This window comes from Eleutherodactylus coqui, chromosome 1, assembly GCF_035609145.1.
Source record: "Eleutherodactylus coqui strain aEleCoq1 chromosome 1, aEleCoq1.hap1, whole genome shotgun sequence".
Taxonomy (NCBI): Eukaryota; Metazoa; Chordata; class Amphibia; order Anura; family Eleutherodactylidae; genus Eleutherodactylus; species Eleutherodactylus coqui.
The window spans coordinates 58,569,127-58,591,397 of record NC_089837.1 but is presented as its reverse complement, the minus strand read 5'-3'; the positions used below and the strand labels follow the sequence as shown (position 1 = coordinate 58,591,397).

General features: G+C 48.3%; 1 protein-coding gene across 3 annotated transcripts in view; it reads right to left on the bottom strand.

Moving 5' to 3' along the window:
• The window catches only part of ITSN2 (intersectin 2), a 173,748-nt gene extending 152,241 nt beyond the window's left edge, over window positions 1–21,507 (bottom strand). For 2 of the 3 annotated variants that reach the window (XM_066596589.1, XM_066596615.1), the window contains exon 1: window positions 21,410–21,507. The gene's annotated coding sequence lies outside the window, so the exon portion shown is untranslated. Of the gene's footprint in view, window positions 1–21,392 lie in introns of all 3 variants that reach the window. The other variant, XM_066596598.1, reaches the window with a different exon arrangement.
• Window positions 21,508–22,271: the final 764 nt, after the last annotated feature.

Sequence of the window (22,271 nt, the reverse complement as noted above, 5' to 3'; positions counted from 1 at the left end):
GTAATCAATGTAAACGTCCCAGAAAACCGCTTTAAGAGGAAATAAAAATATATTTATTCTTATCACCTTTAACACAGTATTACTGTAATGTGGGCATACTGCCCAATCCAAGGATATAATTAAAAGGAAATTATATCAAGGAAAAAGGAAATATACACTAAGTGCCAAGGGTATTATTGTACCTTGACGCTACCGGAATCTAGGGGTTTGACAGGAGGAACGCCCCTCTCACACCCCAAGCTCCCGATAGGGCCAAGGCTGGCAGGTCCTAGTAGCACAGTGTGGATAGATGTGTGCGTCTTGTGCGCACACCTTCTTTGGCTTACATTATTAGCGGTAAATGCTGCCATGTTACCGCTGTAACACGGCAGAATGAACATCTAATAATGTAAGCCAAGGAAGAAATGTAACCCTCACCCTAAGGTCCCTGCTCACAGCTGCCGGCCTCACCGCGGGGGGAGGCAGAGGGGGAGGTGGGGTGTCCGGGCGGCTCCTGCAATGGCTGGCCACCAGATACCACTGCCTTTCCCGCCAGGTCTGTTGCCTCCCTGCAGCAGCTGGTATCTTGAAGTGACATCAGTGGGGGTGCCTGTTGGAGTCCTGCCGACGGCACTGGAAAAATCGGGTTTAGGACGCTTTTGGCTCAGTGGTAAAACACTGAGCCGGGTTGGGCCTTGTGCCTCGGTGGGCAGGAAGACCATGGGAGCTCTGGCTGTGCATTTGAACCAGGCCCCGCAGCATGTATTTTCCAGCAACTAGTAGTGCCCTTCCAGGACCTATGTGCCAAACTGCTGTGCAGCCAATCAGGTACAGGGGGAGTCAACCCTTTGTTAATCTTGACTACACTAGAACATCCTGGTGGCGTGAAGATACAATACCACCAGTGCCAAGTTCTCCCAACGTGAACTCTTAAAGACGTTGTCCAACTTCAATTCGTTTTGCTGCAAGAAGCAGATGGCTCCGTACATTGCGCAATGACCCGTCATGCTACTGCAGGCTGAGTCCTACTGAATTGAACTCAGTCTGCATTATCAGTCCGGGCCACTGCACAATGTATGGAGCTGTCTGCTTCCTGCAGCAAAACAGCTAGAAGTAGAACAACCCCTTTAAAAAGGATGTAAACTATTAGCAAAAAATGTCTGAGTTCTTCCAAAAACAGCGTCATTCCATGGGTTATATCAAATTTTTCATCATAAATCCATTCAACTGAATAGGACTAAGCTGTAATTCCAGTTTTTGCCCAAGAGATAAGAGTGGTGCTGGTCCTAGAAGAAATCAGCCATGTTTTTTTAAACCTTACAAAGCCCCTTTAAGAATTAGCATTAGAAAACATGTTTCTTATCTTGATGTCGTACATGCTTAATAGAGCTGGTAGTTCCTACAGTGTCCACTGGTGTTATCAGCCAGCTTTCCAGACCCCCTAAATGCCACATAAATCAGCAATGTTATACAGGTCAAGCCCGCACAGCAATGCAGATTTCTACGTCATGTAGGACAACTGAGGGAATTTTAGGAGGAAACAAACTGTAATATGCACCCAATGTCATTCTACAGTAAGATTCATAAGAAAGAGGAAGCGCTCACCAAGACGGCTTGGACTGAGCCGACCCTACAAATACTTTGTCCCCGACCTCCTTTGGCATTCTTACTGTGGGTGGGAAGCGGCTGGTTTATGTGCGATGACGTAGCGGCCCCGACGGAAACAACAATGCTGAATAAAGAAGGATCACAACATCCCAGCCTCTAATTGTTCTACCGGCATGAAGAGCCAGGAAATGCATACAAGGGCGGCCTCACCAGGAGTCACAGCTCAACACATCACGGCCCCAAGAAGTGCAGCAAAAATATTCTATGCTGCACTTCACTGTTGTGACTTTAAAAATTCGCAAATTTTGTAGCACATTATTTCTTAGCAGAAATTTGTAACTTTTTCCCCATTTAAGCTTCTTTTGAAAAAGGCTGGAAAAGTAGGCGGGGTTTAGAGGGAAGGGTGGGGCCTACAGGAACTTGATGGATTTACTATAACTTGTGCCAGTCAGTAGCTGTTGCAAAATGATAGCGCAAGTCTATGTGCAAGTCTAGGTTTTAATTTCTGGTGTATTAACAGCCAAAGATGCGCCAAATCTATCAAGAGACATGCACCGCTGATTAAAATTTGGTGCATTTTTATGGCAATGGACTTCTGGTTAAGACAAGTGCATGAAGCGCCAATCTTTATCATACCGTCATCCATAAGGTTCTAGGCACCATACGGAGCTATACAAGCCTTTCATTCTGAAAATAGGTGAGCCGACTGGATTTTGTGTGACCATTATTTGTATTGGGACATTAGATTCACATTGCCTCATAATCGGAAGGAGGTAACCATCACTACCCAGCATGCCAAGTGTGTCATTTTGTCCCTTGGCTAACAACTGAAGTACCTGTCTGAAGAGGCCACTTCACTGCAAACAAGGCACAGCGCCATACATTTCATAGTGGCTGTGCCTCGTATAGCTCCTCTTCAATCAGCGGGTGACGCAAGGAGCACACCATTGCCGAACTGATATTGATAGCCTATTCTGAAGATAGCGCAACTATATCTTAGTCCCTGAAAACTCTTTTAACCCCTTGAGTGGCGGGTTTCCTACCACCCTGTCGTGCCCACCAGGGCAGGTTTTTTAAAATGGTCTAATCATTGAATTTCAACTAGTTTTGCAGTTGCGTCTCAAGAGCCATAACTTTTTCATTTTTCCATTGACATGGCCATATAAGGGCTTGTTTTTTGCGGGACAAGTTGTGATTTTTTAAACAGGGGGGAGGAAAAAAAGAAATGGGGAAAAAAGAAAAAAGGGGCCATGTCATTAAGGGGTTAAATAATGTATTAACTTCCTTCTCTGGGTCATTACGACGCACGGATACCACATGTGTGATTGTATTTTTGATTTTTTACAAAGTAAAAGGGAGACAAGTGTTTTTTTTATTTTTTTAATTATTTAAAAAAAAATTATTATTTTTTTGTCCCTTTAGGGGACTTCCACAGGGACCCATTAGGACCCCTGATCACATTCCGGGGGTCCGATGGTGACAGCCCTTTACATGCTGCAGTGACAGCCCTTTACATGCTGCAGTCACATAGACTGCAGCATGTAAAGCGTTAACACAGCAGAGATCGGAGGTTTTCTCTGATCTCTGCTGTAAGAGCTGGTACCTAGCTGTCCTCTGACAGCTAACAACCAGCTCTCCCTGCCACAGAGACCATTGGCTTGCTTCTGACAAGCCGATGGTCTCTATGGCAACCTGTAAACAAAGCAGGACATTGCCGGCATGTCGGCAATATCTTCTGCTGATTTTTCAAAGCCCTTGCTTTGTTCTCTGTGGGTCTGTGCAGGCAGAGCACACTGTCACAGCTTGTGGCATTGTGCTCTGCAGCTCCCATAGTGATACATAGCCCGGAAATCTTCCGGGCTATGTTGCTATGAGCAGTGGAGCTCGTCACGGAACTTTTCCGGGCGTGCCACTCAAGGGGTTAAAGGGGATATACCGGGATCGCAATTTATTCCCTATCCACAGGATAATGCGCTGATTGGTGGGGGTCTCCCCCGAGACCCGCCGCTGAACTGAAGAACGGAGGCCTTGTGCTCCCTTCAACCACAGTGCCATCACAGTGAATGGAACACTAGTTGAACATGTGCGGCCACCGCTAGATTCATTTCAATTGGGCTAATGGAAATACCAGAGTGGTTGCCGCTTAATTATCTCTGGCAGCCCCACTGAAAGTGAATGGAGCAGCAGCATGCTTGCGCGACCAACGCCCCACTTGGTCACTGTGGGAAGTGCAGTAAGCCCACAGTGAGAAGGACTAGAGACATGGGACCTCCATTCTCGGGATCAGTAGGGGTCTAAGTGTTAAGACCACCACCGATCAGTGCTTTTATCCCCTATCCTGTGGAAAGTGGTTCATACCTTGTGATCCTGGTACATCTCTAACTTGTGCTGTAGTACCACTGTAAGACTAGGGACACAGAAGAAGCAATAGTGCAATACTGGCCACATGGGCCGAAACTCCACTTTCCTGGACACAGTATAAAAACTTAATTCCTAACCAGACATACAAAATAAATACAAAAGGTTCTGCGGTTCCATGGAACCAAGGTCTGGTTAATGGTGGAAAGTGGGGTGCGGCTCCAGGAGATGATCTGTTGGGGCTTTTCTACCTCCACGTGTGCAATACAACTGCATTCCGAGGTGCTAACAGCCATCTAAACATCAAGCAGAAAACGTCCCGCAACTAGTGACACATTGCCAATATCTATCCATATATACCCCACGCTGTACCTCCAGATGCTACATCTAACTATACCGTGACCGCTCAACACAAGTGCTGGCACCCAAACTAATCGGCCACAGAACATTCCCCCCCCCCCCCTCCTCAGCATAGGACCCTTTAAAAGGGCCTTTGCTACGGGCTTATAAATCATTCAGATCATCAGTGGGAATCCGGACAATCATCGTACATGGACCGAGCGAACGTCGAACGAGGATTTGTTTGCTTCTCATTCGTCATTCAGCTTCTGCATGCAGAATAATGAACGACTTATCGGCCTGGTAGACAGGTAGATGTTCATCTATGAAGGACTGCCTGATTACTGTAGATGGAGGCGGGAGGTCCAGAATGATCACCAGCCCGCGATGTTGGTTCCAGTGTAGAAGCACAGAAACGACTATCGCTGGGTGGGGCATCCGTACCCGACAATCGTCCCGTATAAAAGCACCTTCTGCATCCAATACTTTAACATAAGATGGCACCAGAGAACCCAGCGCCGTGTGCCCCTCTACAGCAGCACCCAACAGCTGAGCATCAGGAACAAGCACAAGACCCAGCCCAATGGGGGCGCCATTTATTTGCAGATTTCAAGGAGTATTCTGGTTTCAGCAAATAAAAGTGATTATATAATGAAAAAGGTTTCCATTAAAACCAGCAGAGAACGTGAAAACCGTGAGAAACTTATAGAAAGATAAACTGGAATTCCATAAGGCTTCTGGGCTTGGAGGAGATTCATTTGTGCCCATTGAAAAGGGTGAAGTCTCCTACGGATCTGCACCAAAGTCCGCATTAGTGGTGTAGACTGCCGCGGTTTTTGATGTGTAATTGGTGTAACTGGTGTGTAATTTCTGCTGCAGTAAACCCGCACCATTCCCCCTACCCTCATATACCGGGCAATGCTGCATGCACAGATGCGGTTGGCGCCAGGTGGGTCTGTGTGTCGGTGTGTATATGGTGCCTCGGGGACATAACTGTGACTAATAGACATTGCCGGGCTTCGGTTTTAATTGTGGTGATAATTAAGCCATTAATCTCAAGATCTCACCGGAGTTTCCTTTCCGTTTTTTACCGGAAGGTTAGTAATGTAGAAGAGGTTTATGAATGGGAAGTTCTGCCCGGATTATAGAGTAATGACACTATTTCTCGCCTGTACCAACATAAACCAACAGTGACTTTCAGACTGCTGGTCTCCCCAGAAGAGGCGCTCCACATTCCTGGGCTCATTACTACTTTAGATAAGGTGTCCTCCCCCTTCTGATGCCGGAGAAAGCTGCAGCCGCAGCGGTCTAATGCCAGGCTATGTCTCTACTGTGCAAAGTAAACACAGAGCGGGCACGAACTGGAGCGTGCCAGATTATATTACAATACAAAACAGCTTTATGGCTGCCCAGCTGCGGGCACCGGGCTAAGGTAATAAACTATAGAAAACACACCAGGAGGCGACTACTACTCCCAATGTGTGAGATAGTCGGTGCCCTGCCGCATTCTTCATAGCCTTTTAGCCAAGCACAGAACTCACGGCTGGGCAGTGCCAGGCAGTCAATTATGTACTGATGTAAATGTACATGTAAAGGTATTATAGTGACCCTCTGGTTTTTGGACATTTCGCCCTGGGACTAGAGGTGCAGTTATGGCACCTGCTGCTGTTCTTCTGATCTGCTGGTTTGGGGGTCGTGTTTTCAGCCATCTTTAGACTACCGGATCTAATGCAATCTTCACACTACCCAATCCCCACAGTGCAATGGTAGCGCTTGACTCGTGTTGGTATTGCAGTCACAGGTGCTGTTGAATTCAATGGGATCTGCGCTGCAGTACCAAACTTGGCCACTGCGCTATCGTCAGCGCTTTCTCCTTCCTGTCCTGTTCATAGTGACAGCAGCCAGCAGGGATCCAAGTGACACGTCCCCAAGCGGTCATCGGTACTGGTGTATCTTGTCTCCACCACAAGTATGGGTGGAGACCTACTGATGGGCTGTATCCGCTTAGTGTACGCCCACAAGGTAATGATTAGCTGCCTGCAGCAAGGTCCCAGCAGCGTGTGTAGTGAGTTTTGGCTGGGATGGAGGCTTATGCTTGTTTCAGTGTTAGGGCTTCAGTACACTTGTGTTTTTCTTGCGCGGTTTTTTCACGCGATTGTCAATGGGACTTTCTAATGTTAAAAACGCACTGCAAGTTTGTGCTTTGCAATTTTTGTGCGATGCGTTTTAAACATTAGAAAGTCCCATTGTCAATCGCGTGAAAAAAAAAACGCAAGAAAAACACAAGTGTGCAGGAGCCCTTAGGCTTACATTATTAGCGGTTAATGATTCCATGTGAGAGCGGCCGGGCGCATTAACATAGAAGCGTTGACAGCTATTAATGTAAGTCTAAGACTGAAACGAACGCTAAGCCTAACCCTTCCTGCTGTCAGTATCCCTGGCGGCCTCCCCAATGTCTGTACCCAGCAGTGAGTATCGCAGCCCCCCTCCCATCACGGAGACTTACGGCGCAGTAATGGTTCCCCATGTCCTGTTGTGTTGCTGCCCGACACCCGTTACTGTGGCGGCTGCTGTGCCATCTCCTCTGCTGCTCCAGCGCTCTCCACGTTACTGTGGCCGCTACTCTGCCATCTCCCCTGCTGCTTCGCCACTCTCCGTGTTACTGTGGCCACTGCTGTGCCTTCTCCCCTGCTGTTCTGGAACTTTTCATGTTACTGTGGCTGTTCCTCTGCCTTCTCCCCTGCTGTTCCAACGCTCTCCGTCCCCTGCTGTCAATCCCCCTGGCCCCGCTGCTAACAGCTAATCAGGAATTGAGGGCGTCACCTGGCTGTCAAGAAGCCTAACCCTTGTGTACACCTACCACTTCCGGTGGCGACAAGGTACAACAGTACCACGGTTATCAATAGCAAAAGTTACAGATGTAGCAGATTACTCCTCTAAAAGGGTTTTCCCATTACCTAACATAGCTCCGCAACCACCCTGTACTTCCCGGTTGCTGCTGACCAGGACCCATGCCTGCTGCAGCCAATCATTGACCACAGTATTGACCTTAGCCCTGATTGGCTGCAGCAGTCACATGTCAGCAGCAACCAGGAAGTACAGAGTTGTGGAGCAATTTTAGGTACTGGGAAAACCCTCCTAAGCAGCATAAGCCTCAATATATCCTTCACATCTTGCGGCACCTCTATGTCCCAGATGCCAGCTTCTGGCATAATTATAGTACATCTGATGGGCGGCATGTGGCCCTGCCCTATAACACTAGGCCTGCCCATGTTTTGAAAAATAAAAAGAAGCCAACCCGGTGTAAACTTTCAAAAACTTAATTTTGTCACTTGTACCGAAACTGCAACTTTCTGGCGCCAGAGTTCTTATGTGAGGGATTTAATACTGATATCCCGCTGTATTTAGTAAGTGTACCTGTGGCAGATATAGGAGGCCGACCCTCAGATTTCATTCCATAGGACTACGAGTGTCTTTACATAGGCAATTTTCACGCACTATTTCTATGCGTTGCGAGAGGCACAGAAATCGCACGTGAAAAGAACACAAAATAATGGGGGGGGGGGATTTCACAACAAAGCTGCAGGATAGGACTGCAGCACGTCGTCTCTGGCCAATTCTCTTCAATTGGAGCAAAATTTTTAGTTATTTTTTTTTATGAATCGCATTGCATCGACATCAAGCTCCATGTGAGTGTGAAGAGATTTTCTTTTCTTCCAGTTTTTTTTTTTTTTTACTATTGCAACAACATGCGATTTTTCACACGCATGGTAATCACAAGTGCAGCGATGCGATATGTTCTTCTCGCTAAACACATGGAAATTGCATCTTAAAAACTGTGAATTTACGAGTGCCATATTGAACTAAATACGGCAAAAAAAATACCACCACAAAGTCTGCGGAGGTCACATGCTGATTCAGGTGCAGATTTGCTGCCGAATCCACTCTTTTCAATACAGATTTTGCAGTGGATTTGTTTAGGGCGTATTTCTAACACATGTGTTGTGATTCAACATTAGGCTGGGTTCCCACTGGGCATTAATCCCGCGAAATGACTGCAGCGGGACCGAACGGAAAAAAAAAAAAAAAAAAAAAAAAAAAAAAAAAATCACACGAGATTTCCGCGGCAGGAATGCAGCTTCAAAACGCGCACCGTTCGGCGCTGGATTTGAAGCTGCTTCGCTGCCTGTATTCCGCTGCAGCCATTTCTCCCCATAGGAGAGATGGCCACAGCGATAAAACAGACATCCCGCGGCTATGATTTACGCACGGCCTGTCAGTTTCAGCGTGGCTTGGCCCAATGGCTTCTCCGCAGTGCGTGGTCAAGAGTTTTGCAAATCTCGTCCACTTTGCTGCTTTATCCCGGGATTAAAATTGCAGAGAAAGCAGGTCGCCAGCAGCACAAATTGTATATCCCTCCAAGGGCTGGGCATAGATTATGCAGTAGCCAAAGAAACAGGTGAGTGGATCCTTATCACCAAAATCACATGCAGCAATGAAAAAAAGACTTCGGCAGCATCCAGGGTGCAGCCTGTAAATGTGACCAGGAGCGGCGGCGCGGGATGCAGCAGCGAGAGGGGAGTGTATGCGGGTTTATGTTAGTGGATGGGGAACGGGTTTTACAGTAAGGCCTCATGTCTACTAGCTAAATGGAATTGCGGATTCCGCTGCAGATTTCCACTGCGGATTTTGCCCATAGGGAATCATTGGCCATCCGCGGTCCATTAAATTGATTTTTGCACCCGCGGATGGCATTTTAAAAGAATTGCGTTTTTCACACGCGGGAGAAAAAACGCGGCATGCTCCATTTTGCCACGGATTCCGCGCGGATCGGAAACATTGTTATCACATTGTTAGCAATGTGTGCGGATATCTGCAGGCAAAAAAAATACCATTTAAAGCAAATCCGCACGGAATCCGGCGCAGAAATCCGTGGCGGATTCTGCGCGGATTGTATTTTTCAAGTGGACATGAGGCCTAATATTACAACTCAGAACCCCCTTTAAGTCTCCTATTGAAAACTATGAAGATTATCCTTGGTAAAGAAATTCCAACTTTTATTAGAATGCAGAATTTGTGGAAGAAAACCAGAAAGATCCTCTGGCACCCGGCACAACACAGGGGTCCGTGCTCTGGTCTAAAGCCCCAACCATCCCCACCCATATGACAGATACTGGGGAACTGCTAATAATGCATCTCCAACAGCCCACGTGGCTTCCCAGGTGAGGCGCCACTTTAATTGTGCAGAAGATATTTTTGCATTCTCTTATGAGTCAGCCGATATCATAACCGCTGCGAGGAATAAATGACACGTTCTTCAGACAGCGCTCTCCTCCACACTGATCACACCACTTGTATGTACATAGAAACAGCTGCAAGTGGAACCAAAGAATCGTTGCCCACCTCCAGTCACATCGGCCTATCCAAACGTCTCCACAGGGGGTCTGGGCGCCCATAACTGAAGGCGAGAGGTGTAAGGGTCTTCGTACTGAGAACGCAGTGATTGTAAAGCGTCATGACCCTTGTTACACGCTCTGACACCGACTTGCAGGAATGCTGCCTTCCAAAAGGTGGCGCTGTAGAGGCATTGTTCCATCCTCCCATTTGCATAAATTTCCCAGAGGAGCATGCATGGTCTTATAAGTCTCCTCACACCTTCTAGGTGCTCTCCCTAATTAGAAAGGATACCTCTGGCTCTCGTAATGCAAGGATATAGTCAACATGAACCATAGGGGCATAGTGCTCTGCGGCTACTGGGGTCTCAGCACCTATTCCCCCACCGGCTTCTATAATTGGAAGCAACTACCCATAATTTAGTATTGAGCAACAGGAAGCAAGAACCAGATTGCAACTAAAATCACACAGTGTAAAAATATTGAAGAAGAGGGGAAGGGGTGTCGGAGCAAGACCGGCTGTAAGTCAACTTTGGGAAGGCTCTGAACAAGCAGCGCACGTCGGCTCCGAGCATCCTGCAGGGTTATAAATACTAGGATGGCTTTTATGTGCGTCCTGCTTTGTTCCACATACGCCGAGGAGAAATTCACAATTCTGGAGAACACCAGTGAATGCAGAGAGATGTATGCGGCTCGTATTTATAGATCTTATCCCCCGAGCGTGCGGTAATTACACATCTCACAGGAACGCCTGCTCTCGTTACACGGATAACAAGAGAATTCTTTAGTCTTCATTAAAAACACACACATCATATGAACGCTGCTACCCCTCATTTGCAATTCCAAGCTGTAAATAGATAGAGCATTTAGCAATGTGCGAGTAACCCTTTCATGGGTGTCAATGGCACATCTCGTTAGTGATGCACGGCAATAGGAGATCCCATGCTCCCGTGGATTGCAATGGGTAATTAACCATTAGTTCATATGTACAATGCAAATGAGCAGGAAAATAGAGCATGCTGCGTATCTTTTGGCACAAAAGGAAATGCACGCACAAAATACGCTTATGTGAACGGACCCGTTGAAATCAATGGGTTCTATTCAGTACATAATGAGCGCACAAATCTTGGCGAGTGCAAAACGCTTTGCAAATACACCCACGTGACTCAGGCCTAAGGCAAATTCACTGGTCAGACATCTCCCGGGTGCATCGCAGCCACTGAGGTCCCCACCAATCACAGGCTTCAGCGGTCGCATACCAATCATGACGGAATCACCACTGAAGCCTGTGATTGGCTGAGCGGTCGCAGGTACAATGAGCAGAATGCAACAGCAGCAACTTTCTGGCTCCAGAGCAGCTGCGACGGACCTGGAGAACATCAGTCCGAAGAATATGTGCGCATGCGTATTTTTAGTCTGTGCGCCGAGTCTACAACTGACTGGACTCAGACTGGACTGGACGCACAACAGCTTATTCACAAAATGAGTACAAAGGAAAAGTGGAATGGTTGCCCATGACTGAATTTTTCCGAGTCCTAGGTTGGTATCGCTGGCGAGCTCCACCATCATTTCCCTGCAGGATGCGGTCATTATATGTAGCGCAGGTCACCTACAAGTATCAAAAGGGAGTGAAACAAGCAGGCGTACTCCACTGACCGAGAAGCCTCAGCAGAACCCCGCAAGACGCCTCTAGTCTAAGAAATGGTTAACTGCAGGGACAAATATACACACAATGCAAATGTACATTTACATCCATAAGACAACTATAATCAAGGAGTGTCCTCAGAACAGGAGATCAGGTGATAACGCTGCAGCGCCAATGTCATCGTGATCCTAAACCAGGTGGTATGCTTCCCAGATACACGGCACGGGGCACGACAGGTAACCAAGAAGCACATACAGAGGGCTGCCGCAAATACCAGCTGGGATCCACCCACCGAAGATGATAAATAACTAATCAATACTTTCAGGAACAGACGAGAGAAAAGGGAAACGCAGAAAACATTCAGAAACTAAAAGATTAATTGTCAGCAGTTGTACCGAGACATCCTATAGAGCCAGCGAGAGAGTTAGAGCGCTCTTAGGCGTTCGCTCAGGGGTTCAGTTTAAGTACACAGGGAAATGCTTTATATATATATATATATATATATATATATATATATATATATATATATATATATATATATATACACACACATACACATACATACATACACATACACACACAAGCATTCAGTCTGCTGTAGCGGTGAATGAGAACCACAGAACGATTGATAGGTAATTACGCAGAACGATTAGTGAACAAGACAACGATTTCCATGCTTACAAACGAATTATCATTGATAGTCCGATTGTTGGCCGTGCGAATACTGAACCATTTTCAAATTTGAATGATTCGGTGATTTTTTTAAAAATCATTCCTTATAAAAGCATCTTTAGCGGACCAAGGAGACAGCTATGTGTCCTCCCAAAAAGTCTCTTCCAGAATAGGTCCTGGCTTTGGGGGGGGGAGCACTTTGACCAATTAGTCTTCATATAGGGGTCACTCCTATGTAGAGATCATCTCCAGGACTACTCTGTCAAGCAATACGCTCCACTAATCAGCAGCGAGGTTTATACTCTGCAATGAGCCTCGTGCACACGGGCGTACGTCTACGGGCTCCACAGCAAATACCCTCCATTGCATGCTATGGAAAAGTGATTCTTCATGCACACGAGTAGAGAGCAATTGCGGTTTTCACTCACAAATGAGAAAAAAAATTTTTAAAAATTAAAAATCGCAGCATGCACAGTTTTTGCAGGGATTCCGTTTGAAGTCAATGGAAGCCGTTCAATCCATGACCCTTCTGCACAGGGGAAAGGTCGCAGACTCCGCGTCATCGCTAGGCGATGATGCGGGAAAAGTAGGAGTTTTAAAAAAATGATATAGATAGAGATATATTTACATTTTGCACATGGCCGACGACGAGCCCTGTAGACCATCCACTACACAAAGAAGCTGGAGAATGACAGGAACGCAGGGTCGCTGGTCGCGGTCAGGGCTGGATTCCGCATGGGGAATCCGGCTCTGCTATGTGCATGTAGCAAAATTCTTCCACACTCTCTACAGAGATCCGCTTCTTCTGGGTCGGGGCTTGCCAGTGGCTCCTCCATACACGCCGGAGCGCAGGACAGGCCGCCGCTCCTCCATACCCGCCGGCACGCAGGGCAGGCCGCCGCTCCTCCATACCCGCCGGCGCGCAGGGCAGGCCGCCGCTCCTCCATACCCGCCGGCGCGCAGGGCAGGCCGCCGCTCCTTCTTTATACCCGCTGGCACGCAGGGCAGGCCGCCGCTCCTCCATACCCGCGGACACGCAGGGCAGGCCCCGTTCCTCCAGACACGCCAAGGCGCAAGACTAACAGATGTGCTCTAATGCCAATGTCCACATTGCAGTAAGCTTACAGCAAGCATGAAGGAACTTCCTAAATACCTATTCCATAATACAGCAGGATTGATGGAGCAGATTCTGGTAGTTGCAGCTGTGAAGTTACAATTCTTCATGTAAACAAAAAAGTAAAAGTTATTTCTCCTACACAGCGGATTCTTGCGGAGCCATCAGAATACAAGCGATTACACAAAACCTGGAATCACTGCGGTATAAATCACTGTCGGGCTTCGTAAGGTTTCTGGGTTATTTACTGTAGCTACAAATACACTTCTTTCCTGACTTAAAAAATAAATCCCAATGACTCAGAGGTGTCCTAATTAGCACATCCTGCCTGCCTGCCTGTTACAACCTGCTAATGGAGAAAGCAAGAGCCTACAACAATACTACACCGCAGCTCCGTCTACATGCAGGACGCCCCATTAATGCAGTCATCAGGCTAAACCCTACTAGTGAGGGGTTATCATACTCTTCCTTAAAAGACTTTTCTGGATTTCTGTAATATTATTCTGGGTACTGATGACCTAACCTTAGGATAGGTCATCAATATCAGATCAGTGGGGGTCCGACTCGCGACATGCTCACCAATAAGCTGCTTGCAGGAGCTGCAGTGTACTGCCCACAGCATAGTTCCATACATTGTATAGTGGCCACAAACAGTGCTGCAAGCTCAGTCCTATTACAGTGAATGAGCTTGCAGTACTATTTGTGACCAGCACACAATATACAGAGCTGTTCTATTTCCAGGACACTGCAGTTCTTGCAAACAGCTGATTGGCAGAGGTACCGAATGTCAGACCCCCACCAATCTATTATTGAGTATATATCCTAAAGATAGAAAGCTTAAAAAAAAAAAAAGGTTTTACCACAACCCACAGGATGGGGGATACCTTAATTGGTGGGGGTCCGACTACTGGGATCCCCATCGATCCTGGGGTCAACGCTCCGAAGCAGTTCTTAACTGCAATTCAGCAATTTCGGGTGGTCCTACTGAAATGAATGTAGTTGTAGTGCGCATGCCTTGACAACCACTCCATTTATTCAAAAAACACCTGGAGTCCCATTCCAGGGATTGATGGGGGTCCCAGCAGATGGATTCTCACCAATGAGCAAGTTATCCTCTATGATGTGGATACGGGGTAACTTCTTGTGGGACGATAACACCTTTCATTCTAATATACTTTTATGTTTCAATTCCTTGATATCTGCTTGCTGTAAGTGAATAGAAATATTCTTATATATAGCCAAAAATGAAAACCTCTACAAATCCAATGCTACTCGCAGCTCAGGGCTTGTTACAATTACATTCAGCCTGGACAACCTACTATGAGACAAATGGTCTAAATCAGCGGTTCCCATACTGGGCTCCGTGGTGAACCTACGGCACGTGTGCTATGTAAGGCACATACAGCCCTCTCTGCTGGCACGTGCATCGTCAGCCGCTCACCACTGTAGTGATTACTGGGTGGGGTGCCGCAGCTCCCCGGCGGTGATCACACAGCGACGCTGATCTCGATGCACACTTGACGTCAGCGTGTGCAGCCAGGATCCTCCTACCCGAGTCCTCTCCTCCTTAGTTCCACAGGTGAGGACAAGGGAGGAAGCATTCCGGGCTCTCATACTGACGTCAAGGAAGAGGTATATGGGTTGAAAGGCTATTATTACTGGGACTACCTACATTGGGGTTAATATTACCGAGTGGATTAATATTATTACTGGAGCTACCTACACTGGGGTTATTACTACTGCTGGGGATTCATATTACTCCTGGGGCCACCAATATAGGGGACCGCTATTACTCCTGGGGTCACCAATATAGGGGACCGCTATTACTCCTGGGGTCACCAATATAGGGGACCGCTATTACTCCTGGGGCCACCAATATAGGGGACCGCTATTACTCCTGGGGCCACCAATATAGGGGACCGCTATTACTACTGGGGCCACCAATATAGGGGACCGCTATTACTACTGGGGCCACCAATATAGGGGACCGCTATTACTACTGGGGCCACCAATATAGGGGACCGCTATTACTACTGGGGCCACCAATATAGGGGACCGCTATTACTACTGGGGCCACCAATATAGGGGACCGCTATTACTACTGGGGCCACCAATATAGGGGACCGCTATTACTACTGGGGCCACCAATATAGGGGACCGCTATTACTACTGGGGCCACCAATATAGGGGACCGCTATTACTACTGGGGCCACCAATATAGGGGACCGCTATTACTACTGGGGCCACCAATATAGGGGACCGCTATTACTACTGGGGCCACCAATATAGGGGACCGCTATTACTACTGGGGCCACCAATATAGGGGACCGCTATTACTACTGGGGCTACCAATATAGGGGACCGCTATTACTACTGGGGCTACCAATATAGGGGACCGCTATTACTACTGGGGCTACCAATATAGGGGACCGCTATCACTACTGGGGCCACCAATATAGGGGACCGCTATCACTACTGGGGCCACCAATATAGGGGACCGCTATTACTACTGGGGCCACCAATATAGAAGACCGCTATTACTACTGGGGCCACCAATATAGGGGACCGCTATTACTACTGGGGCCACCAATATAGGGGACCGCTATTACTACTGGGGCCACCAATATAGGGGACCGCTATTACTGGGGCCACCAATATAGGGGACCGCTATTACTACTGGGGCCACCAATATAGGGGCACACAATAGCCCATCCAGTGTGCCAGCAAAATCCTTTTTTTTTTTAAATTTCATTATTAATAATAAATGACCCTCTTGGGGGGGGGGGGGTCAAACCCTCACAGATCCTGAGAATAACCAGAATATAGCACTGGTGTAGTGTTACATTCCCTTCTGAGTCTTTCATGCACAGCATTGCCCTCCGCCATCCACTGTGCAGGGAATTGCAGTCGGCATCATTTATGAATGGAGTGGTGCTGCAGCTCCCTGCACAGTGCATGGCGGGGGGTGCCACTGTGCAGAGGAAGAACAGCGAAGGGTGCTGTGCTACACCAGCAGTGCAGTGATGCCAAAAAAGTGATGCAAAGGGATAGATTCCCCTGTGCCTGGGCTATACAAGAGTTCTGTATCAGAATTAAAAGTCTGACCCCCCCCCCCCTCCCCCGTATGACTAGCTCCTGTACCTTATAAGCCATTTTTACAGGGATCAATATGACGCTCCCTGTCATTGCTGGCTGATGACGACTGTACGGCTCTGCAGAACACACAAAGCAGATGCCGACCGTCCCGCTGATACAGTACAATGATTTAATAGAACTAATCCATTTTCTTGTGAAGCAGCAGAAATCCTGTTCCTTACTCAACGCCACAAAATATAATATGTGCTGCCTATCACACAGCAGGACGTGGGCATCCAATCAATCAATAGCAGGTACTTGCCAAAGTTTGCACTGCATCCCCCCCCCCCCCCCCCCCCTGTACTCATCCATGGTGGAGGGGTGTAACATCAGGGCACGCAGAGTTCTGCAACTTTCTAATATACTTCACATTCCAAGTCAAGATCACTGCTTGCTGTCAGTATTGTGTTCCAATCACTAGATACCGCATGAATGGGGCCTAGTGTCGATAATACAGATGGGGACCGAGCATTACCAAACACCAATTGTTCAAAGAACAAGCCGCAAATGAAAAAAAAATAAAATAATAATAAAATGTCAATGCGCTGGTGGGAGAGGAGGTTCCCAAGCCCACGAATGCCAAGGAGCATCAAGCCTTCTTTCACACTTTGGAAACGAACTGCGATTTCCGCAATCGAAGGAAAAACACACAAAAAAATATTGTAGCATGCTTTATTTTGCTGCAGACGGCTTCTATTGAAGTCAATGGAAGCCATCTGACCAGCAGACCAATCACAATTGACATTGTGGATAGGCCGCGGGTGCCCGAGTCATCGCCTAGCAATGGCACAGGGAAAAAAAAAATTATATATATATATATATATATATATAAAAATCTGTACTGCGCGTGACTGACAAGGGTCGCTGGCCAGGGTCACGCATGCAGCCAGCCTACTAACTTCATATAGTAACAGTCCACTAATCCAGCACCCGCGTCTCTGAAAATCCTGATAGTTTAACATGCAAGACAAAAAAAAATTTTTTTTAATTAAAAAAAAAAAAAAAATGGCCCATGCCGGATTACCAGAGAATTGCACAATAATCCAGCAATATCTCAGCAGAGCAGAAAACCAGAGACTTGGGGCAGTACATCATCTATATACCTACCTGCTTACAGAGACTACAAGAAAACTTCCACAGATTTGGAATTACAAATAATCCAGTAACTCCAAATTTCCAAAAGTTTGGATTTTCTTAAAACCCCCAAATTTAGCGTACAATCCATCTATCTACAGTATCCAGACACCAGCTTCGGAATTTCTGATAACTCGGCACTAGAGATGAGCGAACCTACTCGTTTTGAGTAATTACTCGATCGAGCACTGCGATTTTCGAGTACTTCAGTACTCGGGTGAAAAGATTCGGGGGGCGGGGGGAGGCGTGGCAGCGCAGGGGGTAGCAGCGGGGAACAGGGGGGAGCCCTCTCTCCCCCCCCCCCCCCACTCACCCACGGCGCCTCCCGAATCTTTTCGCCCGAGTACAGAAGTACTCGAAAATCGCAGTACTTGGGCGGAAAAGGGGCGTGGCCGAGTACGCTCGCTCATCTCTACTCGCACCTTTCTGACCCATCTACAATACTCAGACTTCCAATAGTCCAGAATGTCTGACGCTTCAGTAAGGGCTCACCCACGCCGGCGTTCGCCTCACTTGGGCATGTTCGCTTCGAGGAGCAGAGAGATGGAAAATAAAAACTGAATTAAACTGTTCCGCTTTGCTCCTCGTTGATTTCGATGGGTTTTCATTAAAAACGGAAATATTTCCATTTCTTCCCATTTAAATCCGTCCCGGTTCATTCACATTTTTCAAACGGACGGAGCGGGACATTCGTTTGTATTATGGATGCAGGAATGAGCCGTAATACCCTCTTGTGCAACCTGTCTTAAAGGGATAGTACCACAACTGACTTTAATCCCCGATCCATAGGACAGTGGATAAATGTCACATCGGTGGGGATTCAACCACCAAGCACGGCGGTCCCGTGTCCCCCTCCTCTCATCGCTGTGGGCTCGCTGCACCCACCTGCAGTGATGCGGCCGGTGGTTGTGCATGCGTGGCACTGCTCCATTCATTGCAATGTGGCTGAAGGAAATGGCAAAGTACTCGGTTATCGCCGGCAGTCCCACGGCCATCGCTTCATTCCCTCTCCTCCTCACTGCGGGTGAAAGGGCTACCTAAAAAGACTCTGTCACAATCTTTCTGTGCCCGTCTCCCCGGACAGCATAAGGCAGTGACAGGTACACTGATTACAGTAATAAGTCTGCTGTGGGGATCTGTGCAGGGAGTGTCGGAGAAACTTGTCTTTTATCAATAGCAGCAAATGCATAAAGGACTACTTACAGTAGTTCAGGATGTTCAGAAGCTGCAGACTAGTTACACCCACCGGCGCCTCCAGCATCTGACTGACTGCTGTCTGCTTATTACTGTACATAGTGAGAGAGCTGCCAATCATTGGCTGGAGGGTGAGGTGGGTGTGACTATCCTGCAGCTCATGAAAATGTAGGACTACTTCTGTGTCCAGCTGCTACTAATATAATACAAGTTTCTCCAAAAGTACTGCACATGTAAGAGAGAAAAATGTCCCCGAGATATAGGTTTCCACGGTACTGTTTTATTATGTTGCCACCGGAAGTTGGCGTTACATGCAGGGAACGCCCCCAGCCTGTGGTTGGCTGTCCCTGCTATCCTCTCTGCTCTGAAGTGCCTTGCAGAGCTTGACAGGCGGGCCACAGCCAGCAACACTGTCCTCCCTCCTGCCCATCCCGTTGCTGCCAACACTGTCCTCCCCCCTGCTGTTTGCGGTGCTCACAGGTGTGGAACAGCCCGTCCCACGCTCTCCCCAGCTGTAGCAGATACAGCCGCTGACGGCTACTCCGCTCCCCTGCCTCCAGCAGCTGTCATGAGCACCGCTGGCGAGAGCACGATGGGGAGTGGACGAAAAGCAGGCAGACCCCATTATAGTCAATAGGGTCCACCCAGCAGAATCCAACCCTGCCCACAACGAACGTACCTATCCGTGTCTTCTCTTTTCTGTACTGCGGACGTGTGTGGAAGTACCGACTGGCGCAGTACAGGTTTTTGTTGTTTTTATAAACTCCGTGTTTATCCGTGTTTCCTGCAGAATCTGCGGGCCGTCCGCATTGGCAGCTGCAGACGGGCCGCGGATCGGACAACTTTTATTGACTTCAATAGAAGCTGTCCATGTGGGAACCGCAGTAAAATGGAGCACGCTGCGATTTTTAATCTGCGAGCGGAAAACGCAATTGGTTTTCACTTGTGGACATGAAAAATCATTTTTCCTTGGCGTGCTATGGAGGGTTATCGCTGCGGAGTCGGGAAGTGAACGCCCTCCAGATTCTGCAGCAAGAAATCGCCCGTGGACCCGGGCCGAAGACGTGCTGCGGGTATATATACATGACAAAGACATAAACCAACTCAGGTGTGAGCGGCACAGTGGAAATAAACGGGCTGGCAGCGCCACTTCTTGCGTGCGTGTAATACGCATATCCGAGCCGCACGCACAGATCGCACAGTGGAAATAAACGGGCGTAATCTGAGCCGCACACAGATCGCACTCATCAGTAGGACTACTTTAGGCTACTGAGCTGCAAAATGACAGAGGCTGTCTGTACAGACACCGCCTGCAGCTGGAACCGCCAGCGAGCGCACCAGCATCACGAGTGCGCCGGTGGATACGTCATATTAGTATACCACGCCAACATGGCCGCAACTCAACAATAAGCGCGACTGAGTGAGATGCCGGGATTCACAACTTCCCGGAAGCGATGGGAGGCATCCGCAGGTCCCTCGCCACGAGTGCGATATCACGCTCAGCCGTGTTAAGGAAGCCTAAGGCCGGGCGGACAGGAGCATATAATTACGTGTGCGCTGTACGCCCGTGCGATACGCTGTGACTTGCAGGCAATCAACTACATTGTCTCATGCAGTCCCGCTTACATCAGCGTGTCGGAATGACGTCATACCTGAGCGCAAAAAAAAAAAACGCAGCATGTTCTGGCTTGCTATATATATATATATTTTTTACGGTAGCGCCCATAGTTCTGCATGTGGGCGTATACACGTGTGCCCATATGCAATAACATTGGGTATACTCGCCATCGCTTTGCAACAGCGTGGGAAATCTAGCATGTGGACGGTGCGTGAGATACACCGTCACACGCGGCAGTACGCCGAAAACAGACGTCCGTGTTGACCATAGCAACCAATCACAGCGCCGCTTTCAATCTCAAGCTGCTGAGAGCTGCGCTTGGTTGCTATAGGCAACAAGGCCGTCTTACTATTGGGTACTTTTGCCCAGCGAGGCCGAAAAGGTTTTATTTAATCGTCGCTAGTGGATAAGAAAAAAAAAAGATGTCTGCCAAGGAAGGCGGGAGGGCGTTGCGTGTCCTTGATTTTCACGTCTGCCATTAGTGCGCAATGTCATCTGCTTTAACAAAGTTTAGCGCGTCTCCCCGCAGCGGGCGCACAATTTGTAAGCGGTACTAGAATGGAACGCGATAATCATCCAGTTAAGCGTGGAAACAGCGAAGTGCGTCCGGGCAAGCTTCACACGAAGTCCGCAGAAATCCACAAACGTCTTGCCGACAAAGGCGGGAAAGAATCTGCGCAAATGTCTGCGGTGTTACCCACCGACGGCGATTGTTACCGGCCCTGATACCGGACGACAATCGCGTGGCGACGTGCGTTCTGTGAGAGTCTGCGCATACATACCACCTGTAATAACACACATATTACACACACAGTTTTAGTACATTTCTACCAACGCCGCAGTCCTGACGCCGTAGAAATGGCGCTAAAGATCTACAATGTTTCAAAATTCAGAAACTGACGGATCCGCCTCGGTTTCGTACGTCGGAAGATCCGCTAGCGTACCGCCCCGCATATACTGCACCTACATATATTACACGTCTCATATGCCATATCCTCAGCGCAGACACGTCACCTGCCCCTCCATAACACATACATGTTTACTGCATGCAATGTAACCCCCATGTAACACGTCCTTCCCCTGGACCCTCACACATATGTCACTGCACCCAGCCGGCTCACACACATACAGAAATGACATGTCTGCACGGAGCGAGCACATACATGTAACATCCCCCCTGGACTGAGAACACACGTCAGTCACCTGTACGAAGCACCTACCGTCCGTCCCTCGGTCTCTGCTGTCTTCCTGCCGCTGCCAGGCTCTCCGTGCCCTCACACTACAGCAAGCCCCACAGGACAAACCAGCTCCGAGCGCGTACTCGTCACTGGCGTCACCGCCCGCAGCGGCCCAATGACAAGGTGCGGCGCTGACAGAGGAGGCGGGCGGGCGCAGGCAGGTGCAGCGTTGATTTGCAGGTTTAGGGATAGGCTTAGGCAGTAGAGTCGTGCGGTCGGGCAGTAGTTCCAGAACTTTGCTTGGGCAACAGGTGGCGAGCGGGGAAAGTGGGCAGAAAAATAGAAGGAAATGGCAGTAAAGTGTACCCTGCAAGCAGCTGGGGTCTGTCCAGCTCCAGACTGCACAGCACACAATACAAAGGGCTAATATAGGACCAATACATAGTCAACACAAGGGATCATCAAGTATATGGCAGGAGGGTTATATTGCCCTGGCACAGGCCGCTGCCCCCGGTCACCCAGTTCTCCCTCCCAGAAGAATGGCGGTCATCTTCGCCGCCCCCAATGTTTCACCTGTAACGGTGTATTCACACAGGCGAATGCGTATTTCGGTCCGTGAATACGCAGCGTATTCACGGGCCAAGATATACTGGCACCTTGCGCATTTCTACCTCTCAGCAGTCTTTTGCGTCGCGTCAATACACGGTATATTTACAGGCGTAAAAAAGAACACACTAAATCGCATTACTTTAGTGCGTAAATACGCAGGTTTCCTACATATTTGCGCACACCCCTTTATGTGCGCCACGATAAGACAGGCCACGGATTTTCTCACACGATTGCATATCACGTGAAAAAACACTCAAAAATTGCGTGCCTAATACGCTATGCAAATACGCTTGTG